Here is a 21,105-nt window from a genome sequence, read left to right as displayed (position 1 = left end):
TGGAATTGTCCCAAGTTTATAACGCGCCCGAAAAAGCGGGGCATTAAAGTAGCCTCCAAAGGAGAAAAGATTTGAAACCATTTGTAAGGTGGCATGACGAGGACGTCATATGCTAAAGAGGGGAGAATGTAATACCCCAAGAGTCCAGAGAAATGTAGTATATATCGAAGATAAATAAGGAATAAAACAACACCAACTGGATACCTTTTAAGGTGAATGTAAGCAAAAAACTCTCGGCTTAAGCATGATTGAACTGGGGAAGTTCAAGGATGGATGACTCTCTGGGAAGTTCGCGTAGACCCATCAAGGTAAGTTATTACGGTCCTTCTTATCGCTCGATGCGTAATGTTACAAATGTTTATTAATTTTATTTCGTTGCTAATTCAAATGAAAATCTTGTAAATTGTTATAATAGTGGCGAAAAATTCTGACCCTATTTTGATTTTGATTTGTAATTTTATTTTTTATTAATTTTGCAACTTAAAGATGAAATATTATGTCACTAATTTTGAATTTATTTTGAATTTTTATAAATTTTACATTAAATATGAAAATTTTCTCTCTCAAATGAGATTTTAAATTTAATTCAAATATTTTATGAATTTCACATTTTAGCAACGAAATAATTCGGCCACGAAAACTTATAATTTAATTTATAATTTTATTAATTTTAGCAACAGAAGAATTCCATTGCTAAAAGATTTAAATTTTAATTTACATTTTTTCCAATTTACTGACGAATTTTTTCCGTTGTTAAATAATTTTAAATTAAATTTTAATTTAAAGGATTTAAATTTAAATTTAAATTTAAATTTTTTTCATTTAGCGACGAAATAAATTATTTGAAATTCTACTTTAATTTTATTTTCTTTTAGCGATAGAATTATTTAGTTTCCAAAAGATTTTAATTTTAATTTTATTTTCTTTTAGCGATAGAATTATTTAGTTTCCAAAAGATTTTAATTTTAATTTTAATTTTTTTCCATTTAATTTTGATTTAAAAGATTTAAATTTTTCCCATTTAGATTTTAATCAAAAGATTTTAATTTTGATTTAAATTCCATTTCCCATTTTGATATACTTTATAATTATTTTAAATTTTTTGTAGTTAAATTATTTTAAATTAAATTTTAATTTTATTTTCTTGTAGCGATGGAAGCTATGAGATTTTGATTTTAAATTAAATTTTATTTTTTTTCAACAATGGAATTATTTCGTCGCCGAAAGATTTTAATTTTGATTTAAATTTTTTGTCTTTTAGTAGTGGAATTATTCTGTCGCTAAATTATTTTTATTTTTATTTTCTTTTTGTGATGGAATTATTTCGTCATTAAAAGATTTTAATTTTGATTTAAATTTTTTCTCATTTAGCTATGGAAATTTTCTGTCACTAATAAAATAAAATTAAAATTTTATTTTATTTTATTTTAGCGATAGAATTATTCAGTTATAAAAGATTTTAATTTTAATTTGATTTTTTTCTCATTTTGCCATGAAAGTATTCCGTAGCTAAAAAAATTTAAATTAAGTTTTAATTTTAATTTCTTTTAATTCCATCGCAAAATTATTTTTAATTAAATTTTAATTTTATTTTCTTTTAGCGATGAAATTATTCCGTCGCTAAATTAACAAATTTAATAAAAATTTTAAATTATATTTTAAAATTATAATCACAAAAATTATTTAGCAACGGGCATATTCGTCGCTAAATTTTAAAAATATTAACAATTATTTAGTTATGGGCATTTTCGTTGCTAAATAAAAAAATTATTGAAGAAATTTAGCGACGGAATAAACTGTAAGCACCCCCGCCCAGATATTCTAACCACCTGGACTACCTGAACGGGAGCACTTACGGAAGGAGAAAGAATGAAACCCACGACAGGAACTACCCTGGCATGCATACACAAGAATTAATACAGCGGAAGCTAAGCTTTACACATGCATGCACTACGGGTACTCTGCTAACACAACGGTCACATGACAAATAAATAAATACAGACTCATGTGCCGACATACATGAGACACGAGAAAAGACTTGGCACAGTCGAAAATAATAAAGAGCCAATCCATCTCAAACATTAGAGTTGACTAGGGTGACGGGGGAATGACAGGGACTGACAGAACTGTTTGTACACCATACTGACTCTACCGCTAGATACTGACTCCCTTGCCCTTGACCCACGCTGCCACTACCTGGAATGATGAAAAGCAGAGTGAGTCGAGAGACTCAGCAAGCATAAAGAAAGGAAGGCTGAAGGCTGAATATATCCAATAGACTCTTCCCAGAACACTAACTGTAACACCCAATAATCCTAGTGTTATGAGAATGAGAAAGGAAGTAAGAAAATTTCCAAAAATATCCTTGAGAATGTGATGGATCCTTAAGATTGAGGGTACCCTATGAGAGGGGTATTTTGGTAATTTGGATAGTAAGTCCAATAAAGGGTATTTTGGTAAATTAAAAATAATTCCTATGTGAAAATTAGATGTGTAAGTGAATTAAATCCCAATTTTGTATTTATGTGGAGATATATGGGATTAATAAATTCACAAAGGGTATTTTGGAAATTTTAGAATTTATTCCATAATGGAATTTAATTATGAAAAATAGGGAAAATGGAGAATATGCAATTATTGGAGAAAATAATTATGTTTTCCCTAAATTGGTAAATAAATGTGATAATGCCACATGGATGGATTAGATGAGAACTTGGGAGCCAAGTATGGGTTTAAAAGGTAACACTTGGCAAAGTTTTGTTCAAGTATAAATGGGGTGATTTAATTAAATGTAAAAAGAAATGATTTTGATCTTTCAAGCATTTAATGAGATGTATGATGGTGTTGGATTAAAAGAAAATCTAAAAAGAAAAGTAAATGGTCATCATTAATGCTTGGAATTATGGTGAATTAAATAAATCTAAAGGAAAGTGGGAAAATGGTCTCCCATTAATGCTTTGAAAATATGAGATTTATTTAAAGGAGAAAGAAATGATTTAGGTCATTCATTCTTGATGTGTGAAAATTGTCTCCATTTAGTAAATGTTGAGAAATTAATAAATCCAATGATTGGGATTAATTTTTTAGTGGGATTGTGATCCAATGGTAGTGGATGGAAGCTTGTGGTTGGCATGGATTACCAACTCCTTAAGAGTGTGTTTTCTATTAAGGGTGAAAATTAAATCTTTCAAATTGGATGGATGAGATTAAAACCTCCAAAGCACATGGATTGTGCTTGTTATGGAAGGCTAGGATTTCCTCTCCAAAAGAGAAAAGAATGGAGGGTGAAGATGAAGTCTTGCATTTAAAATATCAAGACTAGAAAATTAATCCAAAAAGAAAAGAAAGGAAAGGAAATGGAAGAAGTATATAAGGGGAAAGAGAGCATTTGTCTCAAATTTTGCCATTTGTAAGAAAGAAAGTAAGAGAAATGGAGAAGCTTTCTAATGAGAGGAAAAGAGAAGAAAATGGAAGAGAAGGAAAAAAAAGAAAATGAAGAGTGCTAAGGTAAGAGTTCTTCCTTAATCTAGTAATCTTTTATTTCTCTTAAATGGTAGCTAAGTCTCCTTAAAACTTTTTTTTTCAGGGTCTCTTGAGGAGAAGAGATGGTATTGAAGCTAAGAGGTTCTTGAAGTTTCAAATAATGAAAAGAGGTAAGGGATGGCCCTATGGGAGGGTGGCCTTGCAATGTGTTGTAAGTATGGTTCATAAATGTGTATGTTGAATTAGCATGCTCTATTGTGTTTATGAGACTTATGGCCATAGGGTAGTTTGGGAACATGGTTGAAATGGTGGGTTGATGCCTTTAACCTTGGTGGGTTATGAGGGCAAAGAGACCTAGCCACACTTGCATGCATTTGGCATCATATAATCTTGTTATGTTCATATTTATTTTGCATTGCACCCTTATTGAGCTTAATAGCTCATGAGGTTTTTACCCTCACATATAGGTTGTGAAAGCATGGAAAAAATCAAGACAAAGTGGAATGGCTTGTGGAAGCATGGAAATGAAGATTTAAGTGTATTGTATGGCTTAGGGAATCCTACTATGTTGCATTTGATTTATGTAATGTAATGTATTTTGTTAGTAATGGCTTGTTCAAGCCTAAGATCACGTGTGTATTTTATATTTTGGAATGTTTGATCTTATTTTGAAATGTGATATTGGCTTATGGCATGTTGAAGCCTAGGTTGGGTGAAAGTCTCATTTTTTTCAAAATTTGGAATTTTGGGGGGATTTTGGGGCATTTCTTAATTGATTTTGGGCACCGGAGGAATTTTTTAAATAAATGGATTTTTCGGGCATTTTTGGAGATAAATGCCGAATTTTGAAAAAAGAAAAATTTTGAGTTTTTTCACCAAAATTGGCAATCAATCAGTGTATGGATTGAGGTTGTGGATTTTTGGAGCCCGGTGAAATTCTTGGATGAAAAAAGAATTTAATATAAAAATGAGAATGGCGATTGGGCATCATAATGAGTTTTCTTTTTAGCCAAGTGTGGTGTGGTTAAGACCAATTCTGTTAGGGAATCCTGGGGTTGAGGGAAGGGAAAGATGAGCCTAATTCCCACCTAGGGCGTTTCGTCTTGAAACATGGTCCGCCTTTCACCAATGGCCGAGCAGGTGGACAATTCGAGTAATTATTCACGAGTGGCACTCGTAAGTGGGAACGAGGCGTCACACTAACCCCCAAGCACACACAAGTCATGAGACGCCCAACACAGCATAAAAGCGTAAATAAAAGCACATACCAATCCTTGGGGCCTACACAAGACACACGGCTCCCAAGTCCTATACCAACCTGTCACTGCCTTGAAAGGCAACATATATCTCCACAAACCTGTGCGCGCCGTCCCGGGTTGGTGCTCCTGACACTCGAATGCTCGCATCGGTCCTCCCGACACCCGAGCTGTAGAATAACCGAGCCATAGGCTCCCTCGGAACAGTCCTCTTGTCCATGATCTGTGAATTGTCGGTAACCATGCAATGCACATACAAATGCAATGGCGTAATGAGAATCAACGTGATACACTCGCGCCCATACATCCAGGCATCAGGCGATGCTCCGCCCACATAGTAAACCACACGCGATGCAAATGCCCGTGCCAGATGCAAACTAACCAAGCTTGTATGTCCGTGACCAAGCATACTCAATAAATGAATACCCCCAACATGTATCCCGTACCCATGTGCATATCAAACCATGAACGGTAATACAACATATCAAATCATGCAATAAATCACACACTGATAGAGCTAATCAGCAGTGTCCGACACCGGTTAATGGTCAATGACTAGGAGTGTCTGCCCGATGGTCCACTTCAGGGCCGTACAATAGTCTACTCCACGTCACCAAACAGCCGACCCTTTCCCCATTGCTCGATAGCTCTAGCCGACCCACACCCGAGAAATCCATAAATAAACTCGCACATCTAGGAACCTAGTCCCCAAATTGGGTTCAGCATCATTCCCAAGAGGAGTGGGGGCGGTACAAACCCCCGTAGGCTCACAACAAATAAAGTTCTAGAAGTCCCGGATTTAATTTAAATTAAAACAAATGAATAATAACTCAATGAATAATGCTAGGTGCTGAATTAGAGTAAGGGAGGGGATAAAATACTAGAAACCATGGAGTCTCTCATGGGAATTAAAGAACATGAGGAGAGGGTTAGGAGTTTGCCTTTACACGACCGTTTCTTGCCTTTCTTGCAGTCCCGCTACGAAGTAAACGTTTCCTAGCAATTAATAAAATCATACATTAAGTAAATATAATCGTGTAATATAAATAATTTAACCGTATAAAATTCTTAACATATAACGCTTCTAATAATTTTTACTCACATAGGCACACTGCAAATAAAACCCCAACGAGTCTCATATTTAACTTAAATTAAATCACGCTAATAAAATCCTCGATTCGTATAATTAATACGTGAAATCGAAACGAATTAAGGAAAGGCAAGGGGTTCACAAAATGGAAAAAGATTGCAAGGGTAGATGGAAGCTTGCCTTGTTTAACCTGATTACAACGTTTTTATACTTGAACGCCACCAAATTAATGCACGCTGCAAATTAACATAAATGCCAAAAATTAATAAAATTGGGCCCAAAATAAAATTCCAACCGTACAGAATGTTTAATACATAATTCTCTACTTACCTAGCTATTTAAAACTCAAACCGCATTTAATCTTGACTTTTCTCCCAAATTTTCTCCATTTTTCATCGTCGTGCGTGTCTTCTTCTCCTTAAATTGTTATCTGTTTGTGCTGGTTCGGGACGCCCGAAATGGGCTTAAAATAGGAACAAAAAGAGTGGCTGGGAAGAGGCCACGTGGCAGCAGCAGAGGCAACCGCTGGAGGCACCACTGCCTTAGGTGAAACGACACTATTTTGGGCGTCCTTGCTAATTAAAAATTAGCATTTTCCTACCTCGCGCGCGGGCAAAATCGAACCCGCATTCCCCGTTTGCACATGCGCACACGTAGTCGCTAGCACTAGCTGCTCCTTCAACATTAATATGCCTTCAATTAAATTTAAAGTGACTCCCAGTCACTTTCCAGCTTTTACACCAGCACCCCCAGCTTTTCATTAATTACACACGCGCTCCCTTAATAATTTTCCTTACACCCAAACTTCCATAAATTAACACTTGAACCCCACATCCAATTTTCCTCTTATTACACTTACACCCAAAATTTTCAAAAATTTCACTAATTTAATTTATTTTACTATTTTCACAAATACTCCCAATTAAATTAATTATTCTAATTCTCATTTTCTCAAAACAACATAAACATTTATTTTTCTTTTACATTCTCAAATATTTCATAATGACTTCAAATACAAAAATTAATAATTAATATTTATTTACAAATTTCGAGATGTTACATAAACAGTGGCTAATCCGTCACAAAAATTTAGCGATAGCTATTATGTCGCTAACCTATCGCTAATTAGCGACAAAAAAATTCCGTCGCTAAAAAGTATTTTTCTTGCACTACGCTTTGCTTTTGGGTGTATGATTTTCTAGGTTTACTACCATGTAGTAATTAGAAAACATCAAACTTTTTTGAAGTTAATCGAACTCTTCGATCCGTTTTGAGAATCTCTCCATTATCTCAAAATACTATGACAATCTTGAGTGATGTTTAGCAACATATAAAGATAATCTAAATGATAATGAATTCAATTCATAGTGAACCCATTTCGTTGATGATTATCATGTAATTTAATGTTTCCATTATTAACATCGCAACCAAGTAAAAATCATGGACTGATTAAACTTAATAACTCACGATTATGCGATAGATCTTAGTCGGTGTGATGAAATAACACATTGAAAACTCATTTTCAATCATTTATGACTTGGCCAAGGAATTTTCCTATCACATCCCAACGAAAAATCACATAGGACATTCACCTCTCAATGGAAATAATGGATCTTATTGAACAAACACCAGGATTTAATATACTAGTCTAATGAGATCACACAGTGAATATTCCAACCGCGCAATTGAATAAATCTTCATCACTAGTAAATCTCACGCACTAATACACAAGATAATAGTGTTATTTCAAGTCGGAGGATTAGTTACACAATCGTAACTATAATAATAAATCATTATTCCACTCAATCTTGTGATTTATTATCAACGTCAAATTTGGTGCGTTGTTTAACCAATAACCACCCACACATTTACTATAAGCATCTCATACTTTGTGGCATGTAACTCACCACCATTTATTGAGCCAAGTGAGTCAGCATCTCATACAAGGGAAGTTTTGCAACCAGCATATAAAAAGCATGAGGATAATTTAACAAGTTATGCAGTAAGAACAATAACTGATATCACCGAGAAGATTGGGAATGCATAGTTCTTTAAGGAGCCCACGGGTCAACAGGAGACTCCAACACGATAATCTTAAAAGTAATTAGCAACTTATTGAGGGAAAAACAAACTTGACCAAAGGATTCATTTAAGAACAACTTGCCCACAAAGTTGCTTAATGTTGCTATGTCAAATAATAAAACTTTGGTATTTTTATGCATGCCTTTGCAAACAAGATGACCATCAGCCACAAAATTAATTGCTAACTAAATTGAGCATCAGGCCAATGCAGTAAAAGAAAAATATTTTATGATATAATAGTATCTTGTATTTTTTTAGTACAACAACGATTACAAGCCTTGAGAATGTAATATTGGTATCTAGTTTTCCATTTCACAAATTTTATTTTTGTTTTCATTTTCGTGTTTATGGCATGAAGTTGGAAGAAATGGTCCATGTTTTTTTAATCATTTTGGTTTTATACACGAACAGTTTTCAAGAACTCCAAAAACAATTTAAATCTCTTTCACAATGTAGTGTTCGCACACAACTGACTTATTAATAGATATTGGATTCTCCACAAAAGCTTGAATTGCTCCTATGCAACTGGCTTTGAAGCATGGAATTCGACACAATCAGTGAATGAAAGAGTATGCGAGAACAAATTATCAATGTCTACTCAACTCAACTAAATATTTACCCAAATGCCTAAGAGCCATAGGTCAAGGAAACTTAAGAGAGGGGGCACAAAATCCAAAAAAAAGGTTGTATGTTTATCACCTTGTAGGCAGCACTAATACAACCCATATGGTGAAATCTCTGAAACTTCCATCTCAAAAAAAGAAAATAGCATTTTGCAGAAAATATTATTAAACTTGCAAGCAAGATTTCAACTAACTTGGTGGATAACATGATTGTACAAGTGCTTTCTCAATCGAGCAACAACCCTTTCAAAAGTAGAAAAAAACAACCGTGCCTAAAGTGTTGTGGAAATTGAGCTGCAAAGGGAAAAAAGATGGCAAACTTCTTGAGATGAGATAATAATCAAGTGTACATGACTTGAAATGAAAGAGCAATTGCTTAACAAAAATCCAATCTTTTAATACTCAAATGTAAGAATAACCAACAACTAGATTTTGCTTTTTTTTTTTTTTCCTGTAAGTAACAACCAGATTTTTCTGTTTTAGAAGCTTCAGACTTCCAAGTATGTAAGTTCATAGCACCACATCCTTAAGGAAAGCAGTATATAACAACCTAGTTAGACCCAATTAGTTTTAAATGGAATAACTATTTTAGCATAATGATTGAAATAGGCAAGACGGATATAAAAGGAAAAGGAATACAAGGGGAATAAAAGGTAAACGATCACTAGTAGTATAATTGAGAGTGTTGATGTTGACGTACACCTCTAGAGAAGAATCCCACTATTTTCTGTAGCGGAAAACAACATAAAAAATAATTGCTCTGACAAAGAGAGAGAGAGAAGGGGGGATGCATAATGGAACTCAAAGCGTGTTTAAGCACGAGCTTTAGTGTCTCACCAACTTTCTCAGAAGATCGTGAAATCTCATACTCCTCCTGGGCAAAAGATCTTACCGTGAGTATGGTGCCAAAAGATAACTAAATAAAAATTGTGCACTTAACAGAAAAATCAACAATTGTAAGTAATGACAAAACATAAGTACTTTATCAGCAATTGAGTAATATTGAAGTGCTAAAATACTTAGATGAAGATTAACAAAATCAAGTGCAATTTGAATAGAAGTTATTAATAATGCGAGAAGTTTTTTTTTTTTTTTTTCTATCAATAATAATGTGAGAAGTTACCAATTTCCCTATGCCTAAGCTATATCTTCCATTATTCGAAGGCCAGAATCTACGGTGATGGATCAGGAGCTATGAAAAGCAATCCTCCTTGTATCAAGTATGAAAGCAACAGAAGATCACTTCAGCCTTTGCATATCTGAACAATGTGGCCGATTCCGGGTTCCAAGGTTGGATCATGCTACAAAGTAACGATAACTGGATAGATTTCATTGAGGATTTTTGTGCTAAATTTGGTGACTTGAACTTAATAGAAGTAGTGGAAGAGTTTAACAAGCTGAGACAAGAAAGCGCAATGAGACCCCCTTGCAGAGGTTCATCAAAAAATGTTGACACTAGAATAAAGAAGTTCATTATTGTCACCCAATAAAATAAGGGGAAAGAACAATAAATGTTTCCACATCATCAAAATACCCACGTCTTTTAAGTCATTAAACGTCACATCCAAATTTCCTTCAACACCTACAAACTTGCTTCCTGTGGACAACAAGAAGTTGATGTTGGTAAAAAATATTTTTAAATGTTTCAATAAACCAACACAAAAATACTGCTAACATAGCAAGATAATAAAGAAAATATACTATTTACAAAGGACCTGCAATTACTCAAGCTGTGAAACTATAGAATGACAACATCCTTTTATTTACAAATATATGAGCTGGTATGTGTTAATGTTGACGAGGAAAAGCAAAGCCGAGAACTAAGAAGATAAGGATGCTATCTAAATTTAATTTATCTGTTTTGTTTATATGTTTTGTGTTTTATTTATCTGTTGTAAATTAGTTGTTATAATCTAGTAGAATGTGATCTAATCCTAATTTTTAGGAATGTAATCTGCTCCTAAAACTTAGGAGAATTATTAGGAGTTTGTATCAATAGGTTCATAGTGTTCACAATATTTAATGATATGAAGAATTATTTTGATTTCTTCTACAAGGTATCAGAGCCACTCGATTCTAACCTGATCTACCAGCAACCCTAATGCCTTTAGTGCACAGCCTGTTCTTCTATCCATCAGAACCTTCATTGTTTTGCGGTTTTTTTTCAGAGATCATGTCAGAGACTTCAGATGTCAACACACCCCCTACCATCATAATTGGAGAAATAGTTCCAGTTGATCAATCCTCTATAGCTGGTGAATTGCCAAGTGTTCACCAATCCTATCGGTTAGACGATAGGAATTATCTATAATGGGCTTAACTGGTCAAGACTCTCCTCAAAGGATGCGGGAAAGGGAATCACCTAACTGGAATTTCACCAAAGGAAGCAGATCCAGCCTTCACGACCTGGGATGTGAAAGACTCACAGATTATGTCTTGGCTGTGGAGTTTAATGTAGCTAGAGATCAGTAGGAATTTTATGTTCCTAAGCATAGCCAAGGAGGTATGGAAGACTATTCAACAAACCTTATCAAGAGTCAAGGATGCTTCGGTGATCTTTGAAGTTAAAACAAAGATAAACTTTACCAAGCAAAGGCAGTTGACAGTGACGAAGTACTATAACCAGATGAAAGGATTATGGTTGGAGCTTGATCACTATCAAGCTGTAAAAATGGTATGCCAAGAGGATGTTGCTACTCTTAATCAGATTGTTGAGAGAGATCGAATAGTTGAGTTTCTAGCCGGCCTAAATCCAGAATTTGATCAAGTGAGGATTCAAGTCTTGGGTATGGATAAACTCCCTAACTTAAATGAAGTGTTTGCCATCATCAGGAGTGAGAAAAATTGAAGATACGCCATGTTTACAGAACACAACAACGAAGGGTTAGCACTAATGATTAGCAAACAAAGAGGAGGAGGAATCAAGCCTGGCAAACTTGGAATTCAAATCCTTGAAAAATTTGGATTTCAGAATCGTGGACCTAATCGTGAAGGGAAATGGTGCACTTTTTGTAAGAGGCCATCACATACTAGTGAAACATGATTCAAGTTGCATGGGAAAGAAGTGGTCTTGAGCAGGATTGGAGGCTTCAAAAATATGAAGCACCAAAGCTTCCTATCCAATAAAGATTCCGGAGAAGAAACTGATAAAGTGGATTCAATAGAGACTGATCCTACTCAGTTAAACTCAGAAGAGCTAGGAAAATTAAAGGCCTTTCTTCGGACATTCCAAGATGGAGCATCCTGTTCCTTGGTATAGCAAGGTAAAACTCTAACCCTTCAAACTTTTACAGCTTCTAAAACTAATAAGAATAGCATGTTGACATGGCATCTTTACTATGATATGGATATGGAATGCACATTGATGCATGTTGTGTGAGCAAGTGAATAAAAGGATTATGTCATGGCATATTTATATGTAGACATTTGGCTTGTGGTGTGCACATAGGTGAACATGTTATGAGCATTTGTGTGTCTATGAAGTCTATATCATAGCATGAATGTCAAGCGTGGTAAAGCATTGCACTGTGTATGACGTCTTTTCAGACATGGCACGAGCCACAATGTGGTATAATAGGGTATGGTTATATGTAATACAAATAGATGCATGATGTCGTAAAGTATACTGTGAGTATATGGAGCTGTAAATCATAGCCTGGTCATTTCTCATGTAATAGGTATGATAATTCTGTCTCGCCTCAATTCCTTCTTGTGCCCCTTTTATTTTAGATATATTTGTTGAGCCTTGCGACTTAGTTTATTTTTAACATCGTTCCAAGTATGGAAGTTGATATCGAGAATGGGCTGGTGTCGCGTCGGTCTTAGGTGGCTGTGTGTACAGGGTGATCCCGATTGAAAAGATCTCTGAGGGTGAGTTGTAGGCAAGGTGTTAGAAGTTGTAATTGATAAGACTCTATTGTCTGGGCTCGGTTGTGTGTAAGATAGCCCTAGCGTGTGTAACTCTTTTGCTACTGATGATGTAAATAAAAACTGAGCAGAATTTTGGGATGTTACATTTTGTCTTGGCATATCTGTTCCTATTAACATTCCTAGAAGATTTCTACTACAGGTTCTTAAATATTTGTTAGTATCATTTGATTTTAAAGCTTCTACTTCTTTTGACAATATTTCAAGTTGATATTTAAGAAAATTATTATCCATACGAAGTTTTTGAAATTGAAAAAATAAATCATTAAAATAAGTTAATAGATTTTCATTTGAAAAAAGTTTTTCATATTCAATAATCCTATCAATAGTATCAGTTATATTATAAGAAGGTGAAATGGTTATCTCTTCTTTTTCTATATGCTCCTCTTAACTGGTGGATGGAACTTGAGATTTCTGAAGGTATTCTTCTTTGATATCCTTGTGTTCACTATCAAAAACCTCACACAAAAGATTAGAGCTAACAAATTTATTTAAAGGAGAATGCACATTCAAATCCATGGATGATTTTGAAATGAAACTGTTTTTCATAGTATTTCATAAAGCATTCGCATTAGTGATCTAAAAATCAGCCTAGGCGATTGCTGCAATTATGACCTAATCAGCCCTCTTAGGCGCCGGCTTGACTAATTGGTACCGGGCAACGCCTAGTCAGAAAAGGTGGTCGCCTAGCCGCATGAAACGCCTAGGCCGATTATGTCCTAATCGGCCACCTAATCCATTTTGTTTGTTAGGTTTTTTGTTTCCCCTTACCCCTTCTCTCTCTTGTCACTTTCCCCTTCTCTCTCTCGCGCACCGCCGCTGATCGTCTCTTACGAAGTCACAATCGCCGTTTGCCTTTTCTGTCTCAGCCTCTCTAGTTAGACACCACCACCGCCGTTGCTGCCGCCAATTGCCTCTTCGAAAGCTCTCTCTAACACCGCCAGTCACTCTTGGTCCCTTGACTATCGCCCCCAATTGCCTCTCTTAGCCCCTTGGTCCCTGCCAGCAGACATCCCTCTCGTTGCTGTTCTTCCTCTGCCCTCCGATAATAGCCATCACCCACTTATATATATAATATCAGTTTATATATATATATGACTTTTTTTAAGTTATATATATAAACTTATATTATATATATAATCTATTCATATATATATATATATATAAAGCAATAGTTCGTCTAGGCCCGTCTAGGCATCCTAAGTGTTAGGCCCCAATCTAGCGCCCGACTAGCGCCTAGCGCGTTTTAGAACACTGATTTGCATAAGAAGAGATGACACCAAAATCCCCCTTTGAGAGTCATGGATCACTCTTAGTTGTTAAACTAGAAAAGTAAATAAGAATACCTGCTCTGATGCTACTTGTGAGAAAAGATAAACACCCAAGAGCGGGATGAATTGGGTTTTCAAAAACTTTTCTTGATTTTATAAATACTTTGAATAAAACAATTTTGCCTTTATCAAACGATGAACACTTAATGTTTTAATTATGACCTTAATTGAAAATGATATGTAGAAAGTGAAATAAAATTTATGTAAAAAGATTTACTGTCTTTAAATTTTTACGAAGGTGTTGATTTCAGAATTAAAATTGAAAACAAATTTGCTAAAAAAAATAATACTTGCCGAAAGTAAAATGTAAAGTTGCTGAAGTAAAAGTAAATTAACAATGTAACACAAAAAGATGTATAGCAGTTCGGCTCAACCAGCATAATCCTTTGTGAGTGGAAGATCTACAAAAATGATGGTTACAACAAGTATTAATCGAAAACCAAAAACATCCAAAAATACATAAAGTATAGAGAAACTCCCTGGCAGTCACGATAGAGGCGTTCAAGGCTCAGATCTAGACAATCAAATCACCACTTAGGCAACACTGAGAATAGAACCACCAAGTCCCAACAAAGCCAAACCCCAAATCTATTCACCCTCCCAAGAGGAAGCGAAAGCTCTACACAAAGTAGAGTTCATGCACAGGAACCAGAATCATGAAGATAAAACGAGAATGGATCAAGACTATGAAGCTTACCTACGAAGGATCGGCCGTACCGATTATATAGAGAGAGGGAAACCGAGAGGTGCGACACATAAATGGCAAGAGGGCACCGCACAAACCAACAAGGAAACGCCGCACAAAGCTACAAGGGAACTCGAGAAACGAGGCGGGGACATCGACGCAGACAAGAGAGAGGGAGAGAGAACAAGAGTCACCCCAAAGACATAGGTATATATATATATATATGTGTGGACAGGTAGGGTTAAACATCAAAATGGGTTGGGCTTCTCATTTCTTAAGCAAATGGGCTAAGCCCATTTCTCCTCAAAAGAATGGGCTTATGGCCCGATTTCTATATAAGGTTGCCAATAAGTAGTGATATGGGTTATACTTCAATCATGGGTCAAAGCCTATGAAGATTAGACCCACCCAAAAAATCATCACCGCCTTGGGCCTTATTTGGAAGCACAACCTAACATCCAGCACTTGGAGACTAGGCTGCTTTTTAGGTTTTATTTGACCGGTCACATAAGTTTCAAAATCATTGGAGACTAGGCTGCTTTTTGAAGCAAAAAAAATAAATATGAAATATGAATTATAATACAAAGAAATATGAGTTATATCAAGTTTCAAAATCTTTGGTTGGTTATGAGCTTCACTAGCAATCTGGTCTAGTTGGTAAGGAACCTTGCAAACAACACAAAGAAATATGAATTATATCAAAGCCTATACTGCATCATAAACTACAAAGCCTATCTATCTTCCTAAAATTTCTCAATACATGTAACCATTGCTACGCGTTCTTCACCATTTCAATACACTTAGATCATGCTTCAAGGATGATCCACATAATAGAAACACTATAGTTGAAAATACAGTACATGGAATTAATAGATAACTAATCAAAATGACTTCCCTCCCTAACATCTAGAGATCAACCTTCTTTTCTTTTCTAAACTTACATAGAATCAAGTGTGGCAATTAGAAAAAGGGATGCCAATTCAAAACTGCTTAGGAAATAAAAAGTCAAGCAAAGATTAAAACATATAGCTTAACAGTTTATTTGCAGCAATTGAATCCATCAGCCATGAAGGTTTCACTATTGGAAATCCACCACTAAAGGACCTAGATAAAATACCAACAATAAAAATTATAGCCGTTTAAGAAATGTTCCTATTAAGATTCGACATAAAAGGGAATTTTTAGATTTTTTGGCAACACCTCTATACTAAGAACAATGGAGAAACCTGAACTTGATCAGGGGCATGCACATTCAATCGAAACCAAGACATGTTGTTGGATCAGATTACGAGTCAATTCTAATACTACAACAAAATTTGAACTCTTAAGATGTAATTCTAATACACCACCTCCGTACCCAGTAGAAAAGTCAAACTTAGCAAACTTACAAACTTTAGCAAGAAATTCATCTCACTTTTTTTGTGCAAATATAATTCATAGAGAAATGATAAGTCACCATAGTCTAGTTTGTTAAAGAAAATTCCTCAAACCCTAAGAAGAGAGAGAGAGAGAGAACCGGCAATAAGGGCATTGCGAGGGAGAGGACCACGAAGATTGCAAAGAGAGAAGAGGGCTCTGAAGCGCTCCGATATGGGCTGGTTCTGGTCCAACAATCGGTCACACAAGAACTTCTCCATCTCTGTAGACACAACGAACGCGTTAGCACAATAAGCCATTTTATCAGCAAAAATAGTGATTTTTAGAGGGTTGAACTTCTGTATCGGATGCCAATTCTCTCGTGTGGAAGACCCCATGATCGAATCGCCAAACCCTAGTTCTTATAGGTCGAAGCTCGACGCCGGTTCCGTATTATTGGATAATGAAGGTGATCAGGAACATTGTTATAATCGAAGTACAGAGAAATTTTCCATTGTTGCAATCAAAGTACAGAAAGAGCGGGGGAGAGGACCTTCCGAAATCTACGAGAATCGGAACCCCAAGGCAATGCCTAGGGTCTTCTGAGTGGTCTTCTTCTTCTTATTGTTGTTGTTACTCGAAGAGAACTGGTAGAGCGAGTGGAGTCTTCTTCTTCTTACATGTCAATTTGAACAAATTGGGATCAAGAGCAGAAGAGATCCTCGAAGATTTTCCCAACCATTTTGAGAGAGAGTGAGAGAGAGACAACGAGAGGCTTCAGAGAGGCAGTCACTTTCTTCTCTCAAGTTGGCGACGAGAGGCTTTGGTAGTGAGAGGCGGCAAAAGGCAGCGAATACGGTCTATGGGTCTTCTTCGTTCTTTCCTCTTCAATACACAGGCAACTGGAAGCAAAATTAGTGTTTCAAGAATATTATTATAAACTATAATTTTTATAATATATAAAATATAACATAAATTATTATTTTCCAAATTTTTCAGGCTAAAATGTAATTTCTCAAAGTTGTGGGGATTAAACACAAATTTTGGGAACTTGAGGACTTGAGGAAAAAGGGCTAAAATGTAAGAAATTAAAAGTAGGAGAGCTGAACTACAAAGTAGGTGTGAAACCTGCAATGCAGTTAAGAACCGCATTGGCCGCCGGTGGAGAGGTCGAATCCCAGCCATTTGAGGTTCCCTTGGGCCATCATGGCCTAGGAATAAACCTTGCAGTGCAAGGCGAGGCCATGGTTGGCTAGAGATACAGTCAAAGAAGCTATAAATAGTAGAAAATGGGCCGAGGGGTTTTATCAAATTTCAGTGGCAAAATTCGAGATTTTTCAGAGAAATTGTGAGGATTTGATAAAGGGTTTTTGTTCTTGAGGTGATAAGGATCATTTCTGGAAAGTTTGGTCAAGTTTTGTGTCGATTTGAGGTGGTTTTGAGCATTGTCAAAAAGTGGAAAAGTCATCACAACCGAGCTTTAACGGCCAAATTGAGGGTGTTCTAGCTAGAGGCACCATGCAATAGGGATACCATTGTGTTCAGGAGGAAAAATCAAGCCAGGAGAGGGAGAAAAATCAAAGAACCAAGCCAAGACTAGGTCACTGGCGGTGAGAAGATCATCGGAGAAGATGATCGGCAAATCGGTCACGTGAGGTGCACATGTTAGGCTAGTGGCTGCGGGTGCATGAGAGGTAATGAAATAGAAAAATAGGGAATAAAAGGAAAACAAAATAGAGAAAAATTGGGAAAAAATTCTAAAAAAATAGGAAATTAAGTTTTAGTAATTTTTCAAAAATTTTGGCTAGGAAATTTTCCAAGGCACAGGTTTAGAGGTTAGAGCACGCGTACCGAGAAATCCTAAGAAGCTAAATTAAGGTGAGTGATTTGTCCAAAAAATTTATACGTGGTATAATTTGCTTAAATGAGCATGCAATTGCAAGGGATTCGCCAAGTTTATGTGATTTACGTACATCTTGTTATACATATGCATACTCATCCTATATTGCCTCGATCAGTTTGTTATTGCATTGGCTATGATTTTATTGGCATATCAATATTATATTTGTGTCATTCATGTTTAACACGATGGGGTGGGATATTGCCCTAGTAGTTTGATCTGTATTTCCCCAAGGGTGATTGCTAGAATGACCATAGGGGCATCCCATGCTTTGTGTGTTTGCCGAGATGACTACCTTAGTTTCCGTGTTGGGGCGAGAATGCTATCAAAGCTACTCTAGGCAGTCGATTGATTTTTATGCTCATGCATCATAAATTCTTGAAAACTATTTTAAACCCTTATTTAGAAGTTTCATCTTTTAATTCAAATTTTGTCCCTGGGAAATGCAACTTTCCAGGTGAGTCAAGCAGGAGAAATGGAAAAGAGATTGTTGAGATATGATTATGTTAGTAGTCGTGTAATAAGTCATACACCTGTGCTAAGACAAATTATGAGAATCATGATAGGTGGCATGTTCCAGCTATTTTATGTTAAATTTGTTTTCCAAATATTGTAATATTGTGGTTATTGAACGATCTTGTATGGATTTATTTCCTTTCCAATTACAATATTTCGTTAGGTTTCGATTCTACTTCCGCAAGTGTTTAGTTTACCATTCCTTAGCTTATTATTTGGAATGATATATATATATATATGTTAGGGATTTTTAAATACGGTACTCGTGGATTTGAGACACAGTATTATGAGAAGAGAGAATATATTATAAAAAAAAATCACAGAATAGTGACACGTCGTGGGAGGGTGGATTGTTATAAGGCCCTATACCATAATTGCAAGTCAAACAACGTGTTTGCTCATACAATCGAATCAGACTAATAGATTTTAGACACTTGCATTAATTTTTCAGTTTTAAGTGGATGTAGTGTATTTGGCTACTCCAAAACTATGTATTTTGCCATCAGAAGCAGGTTGTAAAGCGAAAGGCTCTTATGAGAACTTCCATTCTTCAATAGCAATAAATGGCTAAATGCAGAACAATTGTAAATTAAGGTCATTGTACCTCAAGACCTGGTACCATTAGGGCCATTGAGGAGAACAACAAAAAATAGATTGGGAGTTAACATGATTTGGACTGTGAGAAAGGTTGGATGATGATACAAAACCAAAGACACAATACATGTACACCAGAAAGTAAAATATATGATTCAAAGAACAAAAAATTGACATTTCTTGTAAAATTAACTCTTCCTCTAACCTCCGCCTCTTTAATTGCTTTAACAATTTTATCATGCTTTCCACACTCCACCCATTACTTACTTTATACTCTAACTTCCCCTTGATCAAATGAAGTTTGATCAGAGAAGGATTGAGTCATGATAATAAAAGCATGACATAATCAACATGATTAATCATATAATTTCATATGATTAATTAGGACCCATCCATCAGACCACCCATTAATTAGATAGACAAAAGCTAGAATTCAGCCTTAAGCCACATAAAAAGGCAAGCTGAGCTAGGAAAATGGAGCCAGTCACAGAACGGGCTGAGCTCGGGCTTGACAAGTCATGCTCCATTTCTCAGAGTACAACCAGACCTCAGTCATCTAGCCAATTGGTAGGCATAACTATAACAAGGCAAGTTCAAGCATCTCTACTGTTAGCTCCACCAAAATCAGTTAAAAAGAAGAGACGAGGGAACATGATAATCTTAGCTTGTTTATGTTGAAGCCTCTCATTTAAACTGTCATGTAGATTTTCAGTCAAAGGAACATGGAGGTTTTCTTTTCTTTTTGTTCAATAGAAAAAGATATGGATAATAAAACTAATAAAAGAAGAGCTGAAGTCAAACACTCCGCCACTTCACCATGTAGGGAAGGAGGGAGAATAAATGTGCTTACTGCCAACTTCATTCCCCTAAGTAAGAAAAAACAAAACAGCTAACTTAAGTTCAAAAATCAGAACCAAGATAACATTTCTACATGCTTCCAATTTTTTTAAGTTTCTCTTAAATTTCTAAAAAATTACAAATATTGTTCATTTTTAAGCTAACTAAAATAGCACATCAAGTCATTGTACATGGTGCCGGTCCATCATGAGGTGACCCCCACTACAACAATTTCACCTTCAATAAAATCTTCTACCTAATATGCATTAATTTGGAAGGAATCACTGTTTCAGTGGTCATTACTCAAATGGTTCATGTAAAATGAGACAAAACCAAAGGAGAAAAAAGCTCTTATTTCCTCTTATTATATCAGAGCACGACTATAGCTACTAGCTAACAGATTACCAAAACAATAAGGTAGAATCAATACAAGATAAAAGAATGTGATGACATTGCATTGATAAGCAGATTGTAGAAGCCCCAATTGACATAACTTCAAACCCAAGCCAACCTTACCTTCCATACATCATCACTTGCCAATATTATAAATTCAATATCTGCATCTATCATCTCAATCACTATATTTGGTTCTGCAGTAATGTGCTCCTTCAGACTTTCATCTGTAGAAGAGAATGTTGACTTAGAGTAGCTGTTATTATATTTCACTTTGTGTATTGTGTTGGTTGTATTATTTTGTTATGCTTATAGCTGTACCTGATTGTATCTCAAGTGCTGTTGTTTTAGCTGTGTGAGGAGCGGCTAGAGTTAGTATATAATCAAGGTCCATTTCTGTTTTGTAGAGAGGTTGAAATCATTTTAATCAAAGTCTTAGAATTCCTTTCCTTCTCTGTTTTCCTGTTCGACTTTATCTTTCGTTTCATGGTATCAGAGCCCTAGCGACTAACGTCCATGGCTTCTCATGATTCAACCTGGTCTTCTTCTTCATTATCATCTGCGTCTTTGTCTGATTTTTCACCAATCACTAAGAATCTTAGTTTTGCTCCAACAAAACTAGATTCGAACAATTATTTGTATTGGAAGGCGCAAGTTCTAGCCACAATTAGAGCATTTGATCTGTTGTCTTTTATTAATAAGATAGATCTTCCGTCAAAATACATCTCCTCTGACAATGATGAGCCTATTGTCAATCCTGAATACTTAAATTGGATCAGATCTGACTAGCTCTTGCTATGATGGCTATTTTTGACTATCGACAAGGAGGTTCTTGGTCAGGTAATTCAATGTGAATCAGCAGCTGAGGTATGGACTACTCTTGAAAGTCTTTATTCTAGACAAACAGTTGCTAGAGCCTTTTAGTTGAAACAATAACTTAGATCTATTAAGAAAGATCTAAGTTGTTCAATAGAAAAAGACATGGATAATAAAACTGATAGAAGAAGAGCTGAAGTCAAACACTCCGCCACG

At 35.6% G+C, this 21,105-nt stretch overlaps 1 long non-coding RNA gene across 1 annotated transcript; it reads right to left on the bottom strand.

Moving 5' to 3' along the window:
* Nucleotides 1-9,170: 9,170 nt before the first annotated feature.
* Nucleotides 9,171-20,233, bottom strand: LOC127801385 (uncharacterized). The gene is made up of 2 exons (XR_008023031.1): nucleotides 20,197-20,233; nucleotides 9,171-9,408 (listed from the first exon to the last, which is right to left on the bottom strand). It is a non-coding gene; the product is annotated as an uncharacterized LOC127801385 (long non-coding RNA).
* Nucleotides 20,234-21,105: the final 872 nt, after the last annotated feature.

Source organism: Diospyros lotus, chromosome 5, assembly GCF_014633365.1.
Source record: "Diospyros lotus cultivar Yz01 chromosome 5, ASM1463336v1, whole genome shotgun sequence".
NCBI classification, from domain to species: Eukaryota; Viridiplantae; Streptophyta; class Magnoliopsida; order Ericales; family Ebenaceae; genus Diospyros; species Diospyros lotus.
Note: the sequence above shows the minus strand (reverse complement) of the source record. Positions and strands in the feature narration are given on the sequence as shown.